Source organism: Lutra lutra, chromosome 5 (genome assembly GCF_902655055.1).
Source record: "Lutra lutra chromosome 5, mLutLut1.2, whole genome shotgun sequence".
Classification (NCBI taxonomy): domain Eukaryota; kingdom Metazoa; phylum Chordata; class Mammalia; order Carnivora; family Mustelidae; genus Lutra; species Lutra lutra.
In genome coordinates, this window is record NC_062282.1 from 108,526,305 (window position 1) to 108,549,403 (window position 23,099).

The 23,099-nt window shown below is 37.1% G+C and overlaps 1 protein-coding gene and 1 pseudogene across 15 annotated transcripts in view; one reads left to right on the top strand and one right to left on the bottom strand.

The window, feature by feature from the left end:
* The window catches only part of ATG10 (autophagy related 10), a 315,713-nt gene that overhangs the window by 106,393 nt on the left and 186,221 nt on the right, over positions 1–23,099 (top strand). The gene's annotated exons all lie outside the window — the stretch shown is intronic.
* Positions 9,694–10,623, bottom strand: LOC125100650 (nucleophosmin-like; annotated as a pseudogene).

The following is a 23,099-nucleotide window of genomic DNA, read 5'->3' on the forward strand; positions in this document are numbered from 1 at the left end:
CTTCTTGTTCGTTGCCATTGCCTGCTCAGTTAGGAAAGTTACCTACCCTTCAGAGTTAGAATTGCACCTCTAATTAAGGGCAGGTTTTTTTTTTGTTGTTTGTTTGTTTTGTTGTTTGTTTTTTAATGTGGAGGTGAGCCCATAGATAGTACCAAAACAAAACAGAACACTGTTTAGAGAAAATCTTTGTAACCTTAGGGCAAGGACTACAGACTCAAAAGCCCTGGAGTCCAGGTATTTGTAACATAAATGGATCAAGCTGCCAGGTACAAGACAATCTGGACCCTGAGTCCTAAGGCCTGTGCCCAGCAGAGTGTTTGCTCTCTTGCCAGGTTGGGAATGTGACACAGGGGTTACCAGACCTTTCAAGAAAAGTAAATTTTCAGATATTGGCAACTACTTAAAAAACATTTTTCAGAAACAGGACCAAACCCAACATGCTACTGATGAATAATATGTGGGATATGTGTGGTGATTTACATTCTGTTATTGGGTATGTGTGTGGTACGACTGTGGTTTCTTGCCCAGCCCTACTTCAGTGCATGTTGCTGATCTGAATTATGTAAAGGGGGCTCTCGGCAAAGCAGATACCTCTCTTGTGAATTTTGGTAGGTTAGTATTTTTGCCACTTAATATCTGCAGTGCTGTCCCACTTTTATGAAGGAAATTCTGAATCAGTCACTTGGTTTTTTTCCTTCAAACCTTCATTCAGTCTTTATCTCAGTCTTTTGTGGGACTGTTTGGAGAGAATACTTATACTGTTGTTTTACTTTATAGGCTCCAGAAATTTGTTTTTATTTTATCAAAAAAATAGTAGTCTTGAGGTAAAATTGGGTAACAACAAGCTGTGCGTAAGTGAGGCCGATGAACCCTCACTACAGTCAAGAGGGTGATCATACCCATTACCCCAAGAGGTTGCTTTTATACCTTTATAATGCCTCCCTCTGCCCCTGAAAGTCATCTATTATTTTTTTTCTCACAGTTATTTTTAAAAAGGATCTTATTTATCCCTTTATATAGAGCCTCCTTTAAAGAGTACTCAGACCTTCAGGTTTGTTTATAAATACCTCTCAGGAAGGTGACATACTCTTGTTGAAGGCCATTGTTTAACATAATGGTCTTTTAGATATTAAAGATATTCGTTAAGAGTATGGACTTCAGAGTTAGACATGGCTACAAATCCTTGCTCTACCATTTACAAGCTGGATTTTGGACAGATTTCTTAAAGTTTCTAAACTTCATTTTTTTTTTTAACCTATAAAATAGGAATAAAAATAATACCCACCATATAGTATGGTAGTTGTGTAGATTAAATGGGATTTACATTCAAAGAGTTTAGCACAGTCTCTGGCATATGGAAAGCCATATTATGGTTATGATTTTTAGCTGGTTGTTTGAAGTTTTTCAGTCTTTTATTTTAGAAATAATGCTATAAATGAAATTGTAGTTAAGTTTTCAGAAAACTCTGTAAAAATCTATTTACCACCAAATATACAATGCTGGTCTTTAGTGTATTATTCTGAGTCCTCCAGGATGAGAGGAAGAGCAAAAGATGGCAAACAACAACGAATGTATGCAATGAAGGTATTTTTTCCCCCAGATTTTATTTATTTATTTTAGAGAGAGTGAGCGGATGCGCACACACTCCTGTGTACTCGAGTCCAGGGTGGGATGGGTGGGGAGGGGCAGAGGGAGAGGGAGAGGGAGAAGTAGGCTTCCTGCTGAGCAGGGCACCTGACCTGGGGCTTGATCCCAGGACTCTGAGATTAGGACCTGAGCAGCCACTTAACTGACGGAGACATCCATTTCAGCCACTTCTGAAATACAATATTTAGAGAGACATAGAGAGAGAGAGAGAGAGAGAATGAACAAACACAGGGGAGAGTGGAATAGAAGAGTCTCCAAACCTAACTCACTGAATATTTTTGTTTTGAAATTATTAATCAAAAGGAAAGAAATAAGCATTTATCTTACCTTTACTGTATTATCTGTATTTCATGTTAACTAAATAGACTGATTTGATAAGGAAACTTTTCCCCCCAAAATTCCATCTGATAAATGTAGAAAGGATGGTAGAATTAGAAAATCACTACTTTTCAGTCCATAATGAAATGAATTAGGTGGCACTAATCAGTGGATGAAATTATTAGGTGAAGGGTTAATGGGGAATTTACAAAGGAGGGATTGAGCTATCATCACCTGAACCCTAGTGATTAATCATGGCATTACTAGGCATTACTAAAAATAGTACATCCAGATATTATATACTTGCTGAAGTTTTATAATTTGAATCACAGAGCACAATCCATGAAATATTCTTGCCCAAAATATTGAACCTGAATAGAATCAATTAAGAAAGTCAAGTGATGGAGAACCAAGTTAATTGACACCACAGGAAACAAATAGAGAATAAAGAAATCTAAAGGGCAACTGACTCAATTTCCTTAAAAAGTTAATGGTTCGGTAAAGAAGTGAGGAGAGGATTGCATATCTAACTATCTGGTATTGAAGACCAAGCTTGTTTTGTTTTTAAAGTACCCTTTTTGGGGGGTGCTTAGGTGGCTAGGTCAGTTGAGCATCCGACTCTTTCAGCTCAGGTCATGATCTCAGGGTCATGAGATTGAATCCCATGTTGGGCACCATGCTGAGCATGGAACCTGCTTTACATTCTCTCCTTCCCTCTCCCTCTGCTTCTGCCCCTCACACCACTCTCTAAAAAAAAAAAAAAAAAAAAAAAAAAAAAAGGTATCTAAATCCTTACTTTTCCTTTCTGACTTTATCTTACCTGAATTTATCTTATTGACCTATAACAAGGAGTTTGAGCACCGGTAACAGTTTTTGGATTGACAGCAATTAGTTCTTGAACTGACAACAGTTCAGACCATATTCTAAGCAGCACTACTCTAGATTAAAAGAAATTCAAGAGACATATCCTAATGTAACTTGTGAACCTTATTTGGATCCCAAGTCAAACAAATCAACTATAAAAGGACCTTTTGAAACACAAGTAGGGATATTTGATTATGGAATAAAGTATAAGATGACACCAATTTAGCTTAACAAAATAAAAGACAAATCAGGGGTAGAAGAAGCAAATGTGGCAAAATCTTGTTATGTATTGAATATGGGTGATGTGTGTATAGGTTTGAATTTGGTACTTTAGCATACTTTTTACATAGCAACACACCAGAAATATTTTGATTACTTTCTTTACAGCTTAGGAACAGCTGATTGAAAGGGCTTATTTCCTAATTTAGATAGAGTAAAATTTTACAATTTCATTTTATTCTTAGAAATTTAAGATGATTTTTTAATTCTTTCCTTTCAGTAGTCTTTCTGGTTAAATGCACGTTGCTTTTCCCTAAAAACCCCCTCACCATTATTCTAATTACATCAAATTCATATTTTTAAAAATAGATTATAAAATATGTCAATATTTTACTTTATTCCATCCTTTAACACTATCTTGGTAGAAAACCCAGGTTGCCATTCCCATCAATCTTGCTGCCCTCCTGAATTTCATACTTTGCTTATTTGCACAGCTGTCTTTATTTTAAATGTCTTATAAAAAAATTTCAAATGTACGAAAGTAAAGAGAATGGTATAATGAATTCATATGTGCCTATCACCTAGCTCCCACAATTATCAACTCACAGCCAGGTACATACTGTTTTAAAGCATCACTAGCGTATATAAAGTGACAAAACATATCTCAATATAATTAACTTGGCTTTCTTTTTTCCTGTCTTAAAATTATTGGTACTTCAAGTGCACTCTAAATTTATTTCTCATTATATACTAAAAGTAATGAATAAACTCAGGAAAAGATACAAAGACATATTATTTCTATGTTTTTTTTAAATTTTTACAATTTTTAAATTTTAAAAAAAATTATGGTTGGGTGCCTGGGTAGCTCAGTTGGCTAATTGTCTTACTTTGGCTCAGGTCATGATCTTGGGGATCCTGGGATCTAGACTGGCATGGAGCTCCCCACTCAGGGTGTGTGCTTATTTCTTTCCCTCTGCCTCTTCCCCCAATCATGCACACTCTCTCTCAGATAAATAAATAGATAAAATCTTTAAAATTCTGGTAAAATACACATAACAACATGTAATTTACCATCTTAACCATTTTTAACTGTGCATTTCAATAGAGTTAAGTACATTCTTACTGTGAATACAACCAAGTCCCAGAACTCTTTTCATATTGCAAAATTAAAACTTTGTACCCATTAGGGGCACCTGGGTGGCTCAGTGGGTTAAGCCTCTGCCTTCAGCTCAGGTTATGATCTCAGGGTCCTAGGATGGAGCCTGGCATCAGGCTCTCTGCTAAGCGGGGAGCGTGCTTCCCCCCCCCCCTCTCCTAGTTGTGATCTCTCTGTCAAATAAATACATTAAAACAAAACAAAACTCTGTACCCATTAAATACTAAAGGGTATTCCCATTGGCCCCTCCTCTCAGCTGCTGGCAATCACCATTCTATTTACTCTCTCTCTGAATTTGATTATTCTAGGTATCTCATATAAGTGGAATCATACAGCATTTATCTTTTAGTGACTGGCTTCTTTCACCTAGCTTAATGTCTTCCAAGTTTATCTATTATTTCTATAAATTTTGATTTGGGTTTTATGAAGTAGAGAGCTAAACAGAGAATTGGGATTGAATTTCTGTTAGATGAGGAATCCTGAATTGCATAGCCTCATTCTGTTAAGAGATTTCACTTCTTTTATTTCTAAAACACACTATTATTAAAGAGGATTAAAAATGCTTCCATGTATATCTGAGAAGACTAGTTCTTGACCATGTCTCAAATTTGCTGATAATATATAAGCCCAACTAGGTATTTCTATCAGAAACATAATCAAATTAAGGAGTAAATAATGGAATTAGTATTTTAAGTACAGTTACTTTGCCTACCCATTCGCGTTAGTGATATTTATATATTGAATTGTTGGAATTAATGATTTTTATTTCAAAAATGAAATGTTAAACACCCATTTTTTTTTATCTCTGCATACATAGTATGTTTTGATAGGTTCTTTGCTAAAGTTAAATGACAATTTTAAGGTTTACTAAAAGAAATAGACGTTTTTCATAGGTTTCTTAGATATCATGTTTTTTTATGTGAGTAACAAATCAATACCTTTGTTGGTTAATACTTAATTTTTGGTTAACTTTTCTTTTTCTTCTAGCTTATTTAAAAATTATATATCACTATATTAATAATCATTTTTAGGGAAGTTGTGAGCATGTTACTTCTGTTAAATTTTGGCATAATGCTGTATTTGTTTAAGCCATCCACTGTGAGTTAATGAAATATTATTTCTGGGCCCAAATGTCACTAGATAAAGATTAAATATATTGTATTGATATAGTCTCTTGATTAGACTAAAGTAGATTGTTTTTAGTGTATCTTTGGAGATTAGGAGAAAAATGCACTTGGAACAGCATGCTGTGTTTTTCTAATAAACATTGAATCATAGTCAGTTACACTAGATTTTTCATTCATAATTTATTGTGTGTTATGATATGATTTGTCACTTAAGCATATGCAAATCTTAAGCAATCATTTCAACAAGAGTAGGTTATATCACTTGTGAGTTAAATATTTTTGAGCATCACTTTTAAAGATTATCAAGAGTATCAGAGAAAGAAAAGCTATAATACTTTACAAATTTATAAATTAAAATTTAAATAGTGATAGTAATTTTGCATGCTTAACAATTAAAAGCACATTCTTGGCTCACAGTGATGTTTGGGTTTCCTGGGCAGGGTGACAGGCTGTATTTCAAAAAGCCTTGTGGAGAGTTAACTTTACAGTGGTGAGTTTATGAAGCCCAGGATCATCTTACCCTTGAGTTCTAAAGTTTATATATATAGAGAGAGAGAGGAGAGAGAAAGAAAGAGGAGAGAGAGAGAGAGAGAGAGAGAGAGAAAGAGGGGGATAGAGAGGGAGACAGAGAGAGAGAGAGAGTATAGACAGTCTAATTTATTAATTTATAACTAATAAAATTGTCAAGTGAACTGGAACGCTCCTGTCATGATGATTCATTTTTGCTTCGTAGATGGGCCAATCACAATTGTATGAACACAGAATAAGTACAAATTCTCATGTGTAGTTGTAATACTGAGATATTTAATGACATAATCTGAGAGTGGCATACCTCTTGCTCTGTAATAGGGGTAGTCTTACCATTGAGAAGAAATTGCAATTTTAGGTTTATAGGGTAAGAATCTCTTGCTTGAACTGTCCAGTGGACACTGCCAAAGTTTCCTTCACTGATATCTCTCTCTCTTTCTCTCTCTTCCTCTCTCTCTCTCTTTAAATTTTATTGATTGGCCAGTCTCTCTTTTGGTTGCTATCAGATTACAGTCAAATCTTGCTGGCTGGGGAGCCATTCTCTCTCATTAAATAATTCACCTATGTGCTCTACCTATTATGGGTTATTTTTAACTTGAAACTTGAACTTGAAAAATGCTTATTTCCAAAGCCTTGGGAAAGGCCTTCAACTACAGACAATATTATTATGATCATGGATATTTGTAAAAATATAGGGAAAAATTATCAAAAATCATACTACCCTAGTATAGTTGTAGTTGTTTTGATGAATTTACCTCATATGTCTATTTCCAATTGGTATTTTTAATGAATATTATCTTAAAATTTATAAATTTGGAGTGCAATTACATATCTATAACATTGTCTTACCTTTTAGGAAAACAAGTTTTCACTTTATTTTTTAAATTTAATCTTTTTTTTTTTTTTTTTCCCTAAGAGAGGGAGAGAGGGGATGCTCAGGCCAGAGGAGCAGAGGGAATCTCAAGGGACAGAGAGAATCTCAAGTGGAATCCATGCCTAGCATGGAGCCCAAAGCAGGGCTCGATCTCACAACCCTGATATTATGACCTGAGACAAAATCAGGAGTTGGTTGGTTAACCGACTAAGCCACCCAGGCACCTCAATAAGTTTCCACTTTGTTAAATTTTATTTCTTTATTTGTCAGAGGGAGAGAGAGAAAGAAAGAGAGAGAGAGAGAGAGAAAGTGCACAAGCAGGGGAAGTGGCAGGCAGAGGGAGTGGCAGGCAGAGGGAGAAGCAGACTCCCCGCTGAGCAAGGAGCCTGATGTGGGACTCCATCCCAGGATCCTGAGATCATGACCTGAGCCAAAGGCAGATACTTAACTGACTGAGCCACCCAGGCATCCCAAGTTTTCACTTTAAAGATTGATTTTGCTAGGTAGTTTTGGAACTGGTTAACTAAATGAACTGTCTTCTACCTCTAGTACTTTTTTTTTTTTTAAAGATTTTATTTATTTATTTGACAGAGAGAGATCACAAGCAGACAGAAAGGCAGGCAGAGAGAGAGAGAGGGAAGCAGGCTCCCTGCTGAGCAGAGAGCCCGATGCGGGACTCGATCCCAGGACCCTGAGATCATGACCTGAGCCGAAGGCAGCGGCTTAACCCACTGAGCCACCCAGGCGCCCTACCTCTAGTACTTTTAAAAATAATTAATTGGTGCTTTCCATGTTATCTGACATAGTGAAAATATGGTTTCTTTTCCAATATTTATGGCTTCATTTTGGTCATATTATTAGTTACAGTTTCCAGATAAATTGTGTGTGATAGCAGCAATCAAATGTATTCTTATTTTACAGCATTCTTTTTATGCTCATGACACTCATGTAAGTATATAGGGCGCTTAGGGCAGTCTTACTGTCTTCATTTTGTGTGAAGATAACTTGAATAAACGATAGACTTTGGCACCAAAATAACAACTGACCTGCCCGAGTTTGAGCTAGAACTGGAGCGAGAACTTAGGTTTCTGGACCACTTTGGTCCCGTGTTTAATGACATAAGCAGTCTCGCAGTTCAGAATTCTGTGAACCCTGAGCTCAGTGTAATCAAAACTGAGCTCATCATCTTTCAACCTCCTCATTTGAATTCTTTGTTTTAGTAGGTGTTTCCACCATCCTTCTGGCTCAGGCCATGAACCTGAAGACTTTTACATTCCACTGTCTCCTCAGCACCTACACCTAATGGATTATTCCATCAGTTTATTCCCCCTTTAAACATGTTTCATATTGACTCAGCTCTGCCTCCTCTGCTCTCCTTTCCATTGCCACTGTCTTGGTTCAGGGGTTATTCCTGGTCTCTGTGTCTCATCTTGCCCTCTGCCAACTTGCCTTCATCCTAAAATGCCAACCCATTACTCCCTGGTTAAATCCTTCAGTGATTCTTCATGACTTCAGGATGTAACTCTGGCACCTTAGCTAAGCATACACAGCTCATGCCTAAAAAAGATGTACTCTTTTGAGTCTTGCTTCTTTCTTTCAACATTACATTTATGTATAGCTTCATAGTCTATGGTTGGTCAGAGTTATGTTCCAACACCCAGAGCATGAAGGGTGGAGTAAGATTTCTACCCGCCTGAAGGATCTGTATGTGGGCTGGGAGCACATTCAGAGTTCAGGCAGGCTTCTAGTCTGCCCTGGCTTCTAGTTTCTCCCATATCCTCTGTGCATGTGTGCAGCCCTGCCATCAGCCAGGACATGAAGAGAGCCTGGTTTCCTTAAGACATGCAGATGGAAGGCAGCCAGGGTTGTTTGCAGAGTTCAAGTCCCTCTGTGGGTCTCTCATTACTAGGATCTTTCTGTTACCTTTCTGTTTATGTTGCTGGTTGGTTGCACGTGCTAACTGGGATGGCTACCTCACACTTGCTAGTGAGATTGCTTACTTATACTGGAGACACTGCAGATATATCACTGGAGATATTTTTTCCATATTAAATTTAAGCATTACCTCCTTCAGATAGGCAACCCTAACCCTCATGTTTAGCTAAGATATGCTCCCTTCTCTCTATTTCCATATAACTGGTGCACCATTCTATGTGGTGATTATCTGTATACTTGTCTGATTCCCCATAGTAGTCTGAAAGCTTGACTGCCAGCACTTTGTTTCTGTATCCTCACTTCTATATGCTTGTTGTTTAGCATGATAAGCACTCTATACGCATTTGTTTAATTGAGTTAAAATCATATAAGCTGCAAGGAGTTCTGCCAGGTTCGTTACTTATATAAATACATGTCATTGTATTTCATTTCATTGTATAATGTATTATTTGAAATAAGTGGGGTCATTGAGTAGTGTTTAAAAACCTGTTTGTTTTAGAAGAATTTTTATTAAATAGCAAAATTCTTTTTTAGTGGAATGAACCATTGGATACAATATTATGTAATGTCATCAGTGAACCCTAAGTTCATTACCGCTAAGCTCATTAGTAAATTACTTGATCTTTAGTAGTTTTTGACAGGATTTATCATTCTGTTCTTGTTACACTTTTACATTTGGTGTTTTCACTCTCTTGGTTTACCTCTTAGATTACTCTTCACTCCTTTTCAGTCTCCTTTGTTGTTTTTCTTTTCTCTATAACCTTATAATATTAGTGACCATGCTATGTCTTACTCTCTTCTTTTTTCACTTTATTAAAATACTGAGTTTATTTCACATGTATATTTTTGTCTCCTCACCATTCCATTTGTCTGACCACCACTACTACTATGTCTTATTGTAACATTCCATACATATTTAAAACCAAGCAAAGGGTGGAGTTCCAGCTTTAAAAACTAAACAGCATTTTAGACAACACATTCTTGGCAATGGAACCTGGACATTTATCAGACATAGAAGAGAAAGTTCTCACTGTGCATTATAAAAGGGACAGCCAGATATCAACTGTTTCAGAAATGAAATAAGATGGAAAATTTTAACAAACTGTTTAAACTGTTTTCTTGGAGAGACTTCCTCCTCTGCCAGAGACCTTCAGTGGCCTCTTGGTCAGTCATCCGGAAACAATTCTTGACGTGATTGATGAACTTGGCTTCTACTTTGTGAAGAGAACCACTTACTTGCATTTTTGCTTTAATGTCTTCTATAGAACAAGGTCCTTTCGGTGTTTTGGGAGTCTTTTCCTGTGGTTTGAAAGATTTTTTGATCTTGGTGTTGATGGTTTTGACTCTTTTCCATTCTGGTTTGATTTTTGTACATTTTTGGCTGGAGTATCTTGTATAGATTTCTTTACTGGAATCTTTTCTTCAGTTTTCTCATCATCAAAATCATCATCATTATCATCATCTTCATCATCGTCTTCACTGGCGACAAGTTATATTTTTTTTCTTTGGACGCTTACTACCCCTTCCAGGGGCAGAATGCTTTCCAGATACACTAAGGAGTTTCTTCCTTTTTTTCTTCTGACTCTGCATCTTCCTCCACAGCTACTAAGGGTTGTCTGCTAGTACGCACAGGCCCTGAACCACATTTCAACTGTAAGACCACAGGTGGTGTTACTACAGAGCCCCGAAGGGAAACCGTTGGCTGTACAGACATCTTCAAAGTTGCCAGTGTGGCTTTAATCGGACTGCGTTTGTAACTCATTGTGTCCGCTTCAACTGTGTCCTTTTCATCCTTTGCACCAACCCCTACACTGACCCTTCTTAAAGATAACTGGTGCTCATTTTCATCATTATCCACCTTGAAGGGATAATATTTGTCAGTCTTTAGGTTCACAACGGAAAGGATAGTTCTGGGGCCTCAGGGGACTCATGTCCATGTTCATTAAATCTTCCATGGTGTGGTGGCATGAACTTAGGTGGGAGAGAAGGCAGACAGAGATAAATGACTGCTGTTCCACAGGAGAGCCATGCAGGAGGGAATCACACCAGGGACTGTCTCATTCTCTTAGCTATTCTCATGAACATGGAGGTCATCATTTAAATTGCATCAAATGCTAATTACTTCCAAATATATATTCCCTGTCCAGACTTCTCTCTTGAATTCTAGATTCATCAGTCCAACTTCTTACTTTACATTTCTACTTTAATGTCTCCTCTTAGATCCTGAAGTCAACATATCCAAAATTAAACTCTGAATCTCCCCCCCACCCAAACTTACTCACCCACTACCACCCAAACTAATCTTCTCTCAAATGATAATACTCCATCTTCCCAATTGTTCAAGCTACTGGAGTTATCCTTACGTTCTCTATTCCTCTCAGACCCCACATTCAGTCCATTAGGTCATCCTGTTGCCTCCACCTTCATAATAATCTAGGATCAGGCCATTTCTCATCATCTCCCCTTGCTATCACCCTGATGTAAACAACCATCAACTTTCACTAGGATTACCTTCCTATCTGCCTGCTTCCACCCTTGCCTTCTGATGGTATAACATTACCTTTTAAAATGTGAGTCACGGGGCGCCTGGGTGGCTCAGTGGGTTAGGGCCTCTGCCTTCGGCTTGGATCGTGATCTCAGGGTCCTGGGGTTGAGCCCTGCCTCGGGCACTCTGCTCAGCGGGGAGCCTGCTTCCTCGTCTCTGCCTCTCTGCCTACTTGTGATCTCTGTCAAATAAATAAATAAAATCTTTAAAAAAATGTGAATCATATTGCATTACTTCTCAACTCTAGGTAAAAGCTGAAACATTTATTTCTAAAAACATTTATTTATTTATTTGAGAGAGATAGAGATTGCGTGTAAGTCCGAGCAGGGGGTAGGGCAGTGGGAGAGGGAGAGAGAGAATCCTCTAGCAGACTCCCCACTAAGTGCAGAGCCCCAAAGTGGGTTTTGATCCTAGGACCTTGAGATCATGACCTGAGCAGAAATCAAAAGTCAAATGTTCAACTGACTGAGCCACCCAGGTGCCCCACACAAAAACATTAATAATAGACTATAAACTATGGGACCTGCTCCTTTCTCACCTTCTTATTACTCTTCTGACTTCACCTCCTATTTCCCTTCCTTTCATTCATCACCATCCAGGCACACTGCTTCCTTGCTGTTCCTCAAACACACTAGAGAAACACTAGACAAACATTCCTGCCTGGTGCCTCTAAATGGTCTGGCCCCTTTGTGTAGACCATTCCTTTTTTAGATATGGCTGACTGCCCACAACTCACCATGCCTTCCTCTTTCATGTGTTCTCTCAAGACATCTCCTTCTTACCACCATTAACAATGTGTTGGACCGGTTGGTCTCCCTACCTGCCAGCCTCACTCCTGACTTCCCTTATCCTACTCCATGTTTTCTTTTTCTCATACTACTATTCACCTTCCAATGTGCATTATAATTTACTTTTTTATTATGTTTATTGTTTAATGTCTCTCTTTCCCAGATTAGTCTATGAGGACAAATATCTTTGTTATCTTTGCCGATATGCCCAATGCACTGAGAATATCACCAAGTATTAAGTAGGCACACAAACAAATATCTGTTAAATGAATGATTACCTGATTTTCTGTAAAAAATAAAAATTCAGTTTGTCTGAAGAACTTTATTAGGTGAAAAGTTTAATTTGAAAAATTATGAGAAATTTTTAAAAATGCCGATGTTCTTTTATCCCTTAATTGGTGAATTAGGATCCATGAAAACACCATAAAATTTACATAAAAAGTTAATAAGTATCATTCAAATAACCTCTTCAGGGCAGTCTTTTTAATAAAACTGGCATTTCTGTAAAAGTGGAATTTTTCTATAATGATATGCAGAATAGTGGAATTTAATGCATACTTGAGATTTAAAAATAACCATGTAACAGTGTTTTGAGTGGGACCTTTTTATCTTGTTCCAGAATTGCAGCTAAGGCCTTAAGCTGAAGACAAAATACCCTGAGTAACTAATTTTCTATATTTAGATTGTTATGAATAATCTACTAGCCACTGGGATCAGAAACCTGCCTGTAGAGATTGTTCTGAGGAACCATTCCTGAAAAACTGGGATCCCTAACCCCATCCCAATATGAGAATAGGATTCAGCAGAGGAGAAGTGCAGAATCTGTGATGAGGAATGATTCCTTCCCCTCCCAGAGCCTTCCTTCCTTGTCCATGGAACCATTTATAAACAGTATGGAATGCCCTCAAGTCAGAAGGAGGGTCATTTCTTTTCCTAGTTGAACATTTGCTTAGCATTGGACTGGCTGGTCTGCCCTTTTCTGCTAAACAGGGCTAAATGGAATTGAGAGTGATAGTACAGGGGGAATGTTTAATCTGTTTAATATATTCTCTCCAGAGAGTAGCTAGGCTTGGTCTATTTTTCTGTTGTCCTGCTCAAGCCAGGAGGTAAAGGCAGCTCTGCAGGGTTAGAGGGTATATGGTCACTGCCTGTATCAGTAAATGTCCAGGGGGTGGTTTCCCTGCACGATCTTCTGAAGAGTCCATACAATCACCCCACCAGGGAGCTGGCAGCTGTGTGCCTGCCACGAGCAGGGACACTGACAGCCAGTTAGTATCAGCCAGAGAAGCAACAGCAAACAGCAGAGAGGGTACTGTGACTCCAACCAGTTAAGGAAGGGGATAACTGTCCTTTCCGCTTCCAGTTCTCAAGCCATGGGCCCCTGGAAGCCATGGTGAGGGACGGCAGGTTACTCTGAGCAGGACTGTGCTTCATTTCTCCATTCCAAGCTGTAGAGAGTGTGGGTTGAACCAGGGAGAAAAGAGCTTCAAATCGATTTTGAGTCTGAAGGCTTCAAAATAACAACAACAGCAACAACAAGAAGAAGAAGATTGAATTCTTTTTTTTTTTTTAAAGATTTTATTTATTTATTTGACAGACAGAGATCACAAGTAGGCAGAGAGGCAGGCAGAGAGAGAGGGAAGCAAGCTCCCCGCTGAGCAGAGACACCCCGCCCCCCGCCAATGCGGGGCTCGATCCCAGGACCCTGAGACCATGACCCAAGCTGAAGGCAGAGGCTTTAACCCACTGAGCCACCCAGGTGCCCCAGAAGATTGAATTCTAATTGTTTGAAGGATAGAGTTCTAATAACTGAAAATGCCTAACGAGTTAGCGTGTGGTACTGAGTTGTTTAAGGATCCTTAATGTATCAGTAAGGTATTGCTGCATAATAAACCACTTTAAAACTTAGTGGTTTAAAGCAACCATTTGTTATTTCTAAGAAGCTTATGCATTAGCTAGACCATTCTGTTGATCTGTGACAGGCTTAACTGATGTCCGCAGGGCTTGTGTATGTCTCTACCGTCAGCTCATGGTGGGTGGGAGCTGGCTTGTCCAAGACGGCCTCATTTGGGATGATTTGACTTGGTTTAATGTTCCAGGAGGCTAGTCTGAGTTTGTTCTTACGGTGGTGGCTGGGGTCCATAAGCAGAAAGTAGAAACACTCAAGCACTCTTTAAAACTTATATTTAAACTTTTCTTGGAGGCCAAGGTCAGAGTCATTGTGGGAAGGCACTACCAAAGGGCAAGGATATAGTGAGGCATGAAAAATTGGGGCCATTAATGTGGTCAATCTGCCACACTTAACAGGTGGGAAAGGAGATTCCACACAAGAGAGTTAAGAGCAGTTATTGGGGGAAAAGTTGCGTATTTGTACTCTGAGGAGTAGGAACCCTTTAATCACAGGTTACAATTGATTTGAACTACATGGGTTCCTAAGATAGAGTCTGTTTCTTCTATATGTTCTTTCTGATGTATAAGTTTAACAGAAATCATTTTTTAATGATTGTGATTTTTTAGTTTGAGGGTCACCCTGAATTTGATGTATCAGGGGAAAGCTATATGCATAAAATGTATGGAATTTGGAGATGAATGCCAGAAGATGTAACAAGGAAAGTTGCAAATGGTTGCCTCTAGGTAGACTGACCAGAGCGTGGGGAGGGGTAAGAAAGAGCTGTTGATTTTTGTTATATATATGCATTTTAGTGCTGTTTGACTTTTAAAACTATGTGTTATATTGTTTTGATTAAAATGAGTCATAATTTTTTTTAAAAAGGAAACTCCATTTTGAAGGTATCATCACTGTGCTATTATTTACATATAGTAAATTCATTTAATCCCCACAATATCCCTATGAATTACCTATTATTATTTCTACCTCAAATGAGATAGAGAAGGCTTAGAGAAGTTAGGAGACTTGTCTAGCCGGTGTTACATTGTCTCTATGTAAGAGGCAGGGTCAAGATGGGAACCAAGGTGTGTCCGCTTCCAAAGACTACCACCTTAACCCCTAACCTGTAGTTTAATATGTGAATCGCTCACTTAGTTCGAAGCTGAATTTTAATCTGCTCCATACCAGAGTTTCACACTATTATGTAACTCCCGCAATGGAACTAGAATATATGTATTTTTTTTTCTTACTAACAAAATTGCTTCTTATCAACGTTTAGGCTTCAAATGGAAAAATAGTGATTGAGTAAATTCTTCCATCATATTCCAGGGGAATATGATGAATATCCAGCATGTTTAAATTTGTTCTGAGGAAAAAAGTATTTACTTTTACTTAATACTTAGATACATTAGATGCTTAGATTCCAGATATTGGATTATAATACCACATAAATTTAAATATTTCTTAAAAAGTATGCTTGTAGCATCTTTTTGTATAAGGAAAGTATTTATAATTAGGAGTTTAAGAAGAACTGATTTGCTTTCATGAATTTTCCAAGTTACCAATATCCAGCTATATTATCTTACTTTAGGAATTAAATGTGATACAAACTTCATCTACTAATTGCTTTTAACAGCTGCTGTAGATATGTATTGCAAAATGTCATTGAAAAGACAGATTTAATATATTAGTTTAGTACACATGGTGATTTAAAGATTAGAGTATGTTAAATAAACTGTGTCAGAAATTATAAATAAACTAAAATGAGTAAAATTATCCTAAAATTGCTAGACAAGTCTTCACATTTAATGTTACATTAATGAGTTTTGTACAGAGACTGTTTAGAATAAAATCCTTTTTCATCAGATGTTGCACATATGCCTTCACTGTTTGTTTTTCTTCAAAGTAAAACTTAATGAAACAGCTAATAAAACCCAATTTTACTCCTGATCCTTGAAGGAAAGAAGCCCTTGAAGTGCACCCACTGTTTATTCTTTTGCACTGGTTTTTGCTACTTTTCAGCATGTAAATTTTCCAGTAATGGAAAACAGTCAAAGCCATAAACCTTTTCTTCCAAGTTTTATAAACCCAGTATTTATTTCTTATTTGTAAAGTGATTGCACAATGGAAACATGCTTTGCACACATACAGAGAAGTTTGGTCTCAGATCTTCATGTTCACCTCCTGCTGGCTTCAGGAGGGCATAGTGCGTGTGCATTTAAATGGATCTTTATTATGTAAATAATGAAGAACCAGAATGGGGGATTTAACTCACCCCCTTTCCGAGTGCAAGGCATATATGAGACTCCTATACCCTGTTACTCTCATAAACCTGAAAATGTATTAGATTGGTGAATACCTTATGAAAAAGGATCGGCCTCCATGAATTAGAAATATACAGATGGCGGATGTGTGCGTACCCCAAGTGGCTTTTCACTACCCATAGCATATGCCATTCTGTGTCTTCCTCGTTCTTTTATGGAGAGGATTGTTTTTGACTTTGGTGACAGGATGGAGGTGGATATTTGGGTTGAGATAAGAGTCAGTGTTACTCAGAAGTGTGGCCCTGGATTGGTACCAGTGCAAGGAGATAAATGCAGAAATTGAAAATGAGTACTTAGAAACTTGTAAGTAATTTGACAGAATAGTATTATGTCTGTCAAATATAATTTGAAAATCGATACAGATAATAGGGGAAGCTGTGTGTATGTGGGAGCAGAGGTATATGGGAGGAACTCCACCTTTCTTTCGAATTTTCTGTGAACTTAAAACTGCTCTAAAAGAATAACAACTTTCTCCTCCTCCTCCTCCTTCTTCTTCTTTCTTTTTTTTTCTTAAATTGGGACTTATATTTTATATGTTTTGAATTTTTTAATTTCATTTTTTTTCTAGTAATTCATTTTAGTGTTTTTCACAAAAGCATGTCTATGACAGATTGGAAATAAAATTCCTGATCTTTTACCACAGATGGTTTGAAAAGCATTTGGTCTAGGATGAGATTTTCAAATGTTGATTTATGTTCCTTTGCCCCATTACATAGCATTTGGTATTCAAATCTGAGTAAAAAGAAAAGGCTATCATTTATAATTTCAGGACCCTAACAAAACCACTCGATGACATTGAATGTTTAATGAGCTAAGGGTTGGATAGTAGAACCTGAAATAAAGGTAGTCTGTGTTTCCCATTAAGGGCAGGTCCATATGCTCTAATGACCACTGGGTGAGAATTGGTACTGACATTCTCATAAGAAAATCAGAAGGCCTGACCAGGATTTGTGTCCACATGGAAGTAGGCTATTGCCAAATTGAGATTTTTAAAAATTAGGGCAGGGTTTTAGGTGGAGGAAAAGTGAAGAACAGAGAAAGCTGAGCTGTATTGTGTGTATCACTCTTCAAGGGTTAGGAAAACTTCAAACCACCATGGGATACTTTGTGGGCCTTGACAACAGAGTGTGGGTAGAAAAGGGAGAGCATCAGTGGCAAGCTTCATTTACTTCTCAGTTTTACCCAGCATATTTTAATGCTACTGAAAATCATGGTGAGAGATGTCTCTTTGATACGTATGTTATTCGTAGCTGATACCTGGACAATCAGAATATAAAGCTGAAATTTATGTGTTATATAACATTGAATCATAAAAGTGTTATTAAGTCATAGATGTTTAGCATTAGCATAGAAGGTCACATAATTTACCTTGCTCCTGATACATCTTCTAGTAAGATGGTTTACGATGAATTAGCTTTTCTCTAGCTCCTCTAGGTATGAGTTTATGCCCATGGTGCTGGAGGGGAGGTAACTTGGGATAGCATTCAGGAAATAGGGCTCCCAAACCTTGATTGATCTAAGGATGAGATTTACCCAGAGGATTGTCCAGGAATAATATGCTGAGCTTAGGAGAGAGACAAGAGGCTAATCAGGGAGAAAGTTGGAAGTTGAATACTTGAACAGTCTATAAGTGGGCTCAAGATACTAATGGTCATAATTCATTAACAATGTCTCATATACCCATTCAGAAATTTATAGTAATTGAAATGACATATGAGCATTATTTAAATGACTCTATATGTAAAGTACCTAAATTCAGCAGTTACTTTGGTGTGGCACCTGTGGCCAGAAAGTTCTCTGTATTAGCCATATCATATAGCACCTATGCTTAATGTTGGACCTTGAATCATTCCAGTGTGTCTGATTATGTACTTATGGTATACTTCTCATCAGTAATATTTTTTAATTTTTATAATTGTGGTAAGCATATATATATGCATATATATGACAAATGTACCATTTTAATCACTTAAATTAATTTTTAAAAATTATGGTAGAAAATGCATGACATAAAATTGACCATCTTAACTCCTTTTTAAGTGGTTCAATTCAATATAAGTTTTAGTAGTATTAAATACATTCATCATTATATAGCTATCACCACCATCCTTCTCCAGAACTTTTTCATCTTAGTAAACTAAAACTCTACCCATGGAACAAGTCTGCATTCCCTCTTCCTCCCAGCTTCAGGCAACCACCATTTACCTTTGTGTTTCTATGATTTTGATTTTTCTAGGTACCTTATTTAAGTGGAATCATATGGAATTTGCTTTATTATAACTGGCTTATTTCACTTAGCGTAATGTCTTCAAGGTTCATCCACATTTCAGATTTTTTCCTTTTTAAGGCTGAATAATATTCCTGTGTGTGTGTGTGTGTGTGTGTTTTATTTATCCATTTGTCTGTTGATGGATATTTGGATTGCTTTTATCTTTTAAAATTTTGTCTTTTAATACATGTAAAATATTTGTATTTTAATTTTGGCTTAATTTATCATTATCACCATCATCATTATTTTATAATTTTGCTGACTTAGAATTTATACTATGATTACTTTTATTACATTTTCTGCTACTGAGTGTTGCTAAATAAAACATTGATTTTGTTATTCTTGATTTATTATTTACTTAGTTTTTACTTCTGGTGGTAATAATTAGCCAAAGTCACATTCTTGAAAGAATTTTGGAACTATTATTTGTTTTTGGAAATTAAAAAATATTTATTTTTAAAAATCAAGTAATGATTGAATGTGATTTAATTAGGTTTGTTCATTAAAAGGCTTTCTAGCTTTAGAAAATACATTTGTGAAAATATTTCTAATCACACATCAGTGGATATGCTATATATTTTGTGAATATGTAAAAGTTTTAGTTTTTAGAATAAGAAAATAAATGATGAATTATTTGAACATTTATGAAATTTGTTTTGAAAACATTTTATTTTCTTAAAGATCTGATTTATTTATTTGACACAGGGACAGAGAGAGAGAGAGAGAGAGAGAACAGGAAGGCAGAGCAGCAGGCTGGGGGAGAGAGAGAAGCAGACTTCCCAATGAGCAGGGAGCCTGATGTAGGGCTTGATCCCAGGTCTCTGAGACCATGACCTGAGCCAAAGGCAGAGGCTTAACTGACTGAGCCACCCAGGCACCCCTGTTTGAAAAACATTTTAGTGAACACAGAAGATTCCCTATTCCTGCAAATAGATATCTGTAGTTGTAAAAGTCTATAGGCCCCATTAGGTCTTTATATTTGAAAAAGATTTAAATTTTACAGATACTGTACTTTTCAGTCTTAATGGATAACCTTCATTAAAGCTGGAGAGCCTTCATAAAAAATAAGTTGAAGTCACTAGTTAGGTGATGAAATGAGAATCATCCCAAATTTGAAGTTGTGAGCTCAGTAACTTTCTCCCCTCAACCTAAATGCAATACTGGCAGGAAAAATTATTGTGAAGACACACTACAGAGCAAACGGGGCTGGCACCTCACCACAAAAACTCATCCTGTGCAGGAAAAGACTGGAACATTCTTAAGTTTTGCAAAAGGAATAAAAAAAAAAATCTTTTTGAGATTGGTTCTAACAATGAGCTTTTTCAGTGTATTTAGATTAAGCTAAATAAACCAGTTATAAGATCATACCTATAAAAGCTAAAGCCAAGTTGCCTCACACAAGGATAGAAGCCCTCATTTTACCAGCCAATCTAGATGTCGAAGTCAATAAAGCAAAAGAGATGGAAAAAGCAGTACTCTCAAATAATACTTGTAAATACATTGATGATATGTCAGATGACATAAAGAAAACATTAATCCAGATTATTATTAAATCAAACACATGTTAGAAACTGCCAAATTCCAGTGCAGCTAGAATTCCTAGAGAGAAATGCTGGGAAGAATATCAGTTCTCTGTAAAACAATACCAAAAGAAATTATTGGGGATGAAGTATTGAAGGTGGTGAATTCATACTTTGAAACAAATAAGGTATTATGGAAACATGATTGGGTTTGTATACTGCTGGAGTGAGTGTGAAGACAGGAGGATGTAATGGCCGTCCATTAAAAGTCATGAAAACACTGGGTGCCTGGGTGGCTCAGTGGGTTAAAGCCTCTGCCTTTGGCTCAGGTCATGATCTCAGGGTCCTGGGATCGAGCCCTGCATTGGGCTCCCTGCAGAGAGCCTGCTTTCTCCTCTCTCTCTGCCTGCCTCTCTGCCTACTTGTGATCTTTGTCTGTCAAATAAATAAATAAAATCATTTTTTTAAAAAAAGTCATGAAAACACAAAGATTCAAATAATATGGTATTTTATTCTCAGAGAAACTCTTTTCTGTAAAAGTTTGCCTGTACATGAATTTCACATAGTCTGATGTGTCTAAATGGAGAATATGTATAGCTGAAGCTGCTTTATTCACATCTGTTTTCAGCTTCACATGAAGAAATGGGATTGGAATATAGCTTTCCACTGTTTTGTACTGAAGGGCGGTCTGTGTCCAAAGAAGCGTTCTGTCAAAGTTGATGAACTAGAAGGAGAATTCAAACTTTTTCTGTAAACAGTTCTTGCTTTGAAGATTTGTTAAAAGGTAGTTACTGCCTTGAAAAAAAAATAGTTTCATTAGGTGAGTGAATAAACCTAACAGAAAATTGCCAGGACCTCATGATAATATATTTGCATGTACTGATAAAATTTATGGATTCAGTGCAAAAATTTAGCCTTGGAAATCTTCTTAAAGAAGATTGATTTGTGGGGCGCCTGGGTGGCTCAGTGGTTAAAGCCTCTGCCTTCAGCTCAGGTCATGATCTCAGGGTCCTGGGATCGAGCCTCACATCAGGCTCTGCTCAGCAGGGAGCCTGCCTCCTCCTCCTGTCTCTCTTTGCCTGCCTCTCTGCCTACTTGTGATCTGTCAAAAAAAAAAAAAAAAAAGAGATTGATTTGTGGCATTTAGTTTGTTGCACAGTTTGAAAAGTAAAGGTTGATCATGAGGACAAGTAGAGCAACATCTTGTATAGTTAGGGAAGAGCTGCAACATGGATTTAGGTGTATGATTTATTTATACTATTGTAAGAAATTTTCACGTTGCATTTGTTGATGAAAGTAAAGGAAGGTCTGTTTGATTTGCTAAGTGATGGCAATTTTGAAGTACAATTTAGATTTGAATTATCCAAATTCTGGTTAGTGATGAGAAAGGAATTTCTATCACTTGTCTCTGTAGAGAGAGAAAGTAGATCAGCTTGGGGCTGGAGGTAGGAATGGGGATTGACTAATAATTTTGTAATATAAAGAAAATGTATTTAAGGTTTTTTTTTCACTAAGTTTCATATGGACACCACTGGATTCCCTCAAGTTTACTCCATTATACTGTTCAAATATGAATTTTCATGTGTGTCATGATGTGAGAAGTTTAGGAAGCAGTGGACTGAATCCTATAACAGTCTGGAAAGCCAAGGCAAGAATGTTAACTGTGACAGGTCTCAAATTCAATAAGGGACTTCTGAGAATGGAGTAAAAAGTGAGGACTGGGAGAAGGTCAAGTTTCAGGAAATATACCTACCGACTGGGCATGTGTGATGGAGCAGAGCCTGTAGTATCTTATGTCTTACTGAGGTGGGGATAGATATGGGCCAGCAGTAGTGGGATGGGTAGGTGGCAAGGGGATGATGAACCAGACTCAGCCGGACAAAGCAAAATAGCTAGTCAGATGGTCCCTTAATTATAAATAAATAGAATATATAAATCAATATATAAATAATATATAATTTATATTATAAATATATAAATAAAATTATAAATTATAAACTTTATTTATAAGTGTATAAATAAAATATTGAAGAATAAAGGCCTGGGAAGAGAAATAGGTTATTCTAGTCTTCTATAATTCACTCATGGGGACTGATCAAAATCAGTTAAGATTTGAAGGAGAAACCTATTTTGGGGGGAAAAATAACCCCACTTCACTAGTAATTACTTTGTGTCAGGTTCTATTTTTAGTGTTCTGTCTGTATGTATTAATTCAGTTTAATTTTATACTGGTTGGCAATAGTACTCATTATTATTCCCATTTTATAGGTGAGGAAACTGAGGTCACTCTTATTCATGGTAGAGCTGGTATATAAATTTGGGCAGTTCGGCTCTAGAGTCTGTGTACTTGACTCTATGCTCTACTTCTTCTCAAGTCTGTAGGAATCCTAACTACTCATTTCCTTCTGAACTCCCACCCTGATCTCAGTGCAGACTGCACACCCTGGGCCTTCTGTGAAGGATGTCGTCAATGGTGGGTGCTGTATTAGGGCCTCCTCCTAGGTTATTACCAATGGGCCCCACTTCAGTTGCTTTTTGGGGGGTAAGTTGATGAATATAGTATGATCTTAAGATGTCATCAGCACCCCATCATTTATGTAGCTATGCTTTAGCATATGGTGGCCACTAGGTACATGTGGCAATTCAAATTGAAATTTAAATTAGATAAAATCATATCCAATAAAAACTTGGTTCTCTGATTACAGCAGCCACACTTCCAAGTGCTACTGCCTACCATTTTGGACAGTGCAAGAAAGTTTTCCATCATCATAGCAGGTTTTATTGGACAGTAGCATTCTTGTTGTTTCTCTTCTCCAGGTCTGCTTCATCAGAAGTGAGAGCTTGTTTCCTATTGGCGTCTAACTCCTCAGGTTGCTATATACTTCAGTGGTTGGCTCCACTGATTCTGTCTTTCCTCATTTTGTAAAAGACAGCAATACCAGAAAATAATAGATTTTTGTGGCCATTAGTTGCTGGTTCATACAAGATTTGCATTCTTGAAACAGTTCTACAGTACTGTTGATCTTGTTCTCCTTACCTTATTCTGCAAGTATCTTAGTCACAAACTGAGTTCTAAGAATTCTGCATATGATAGCCT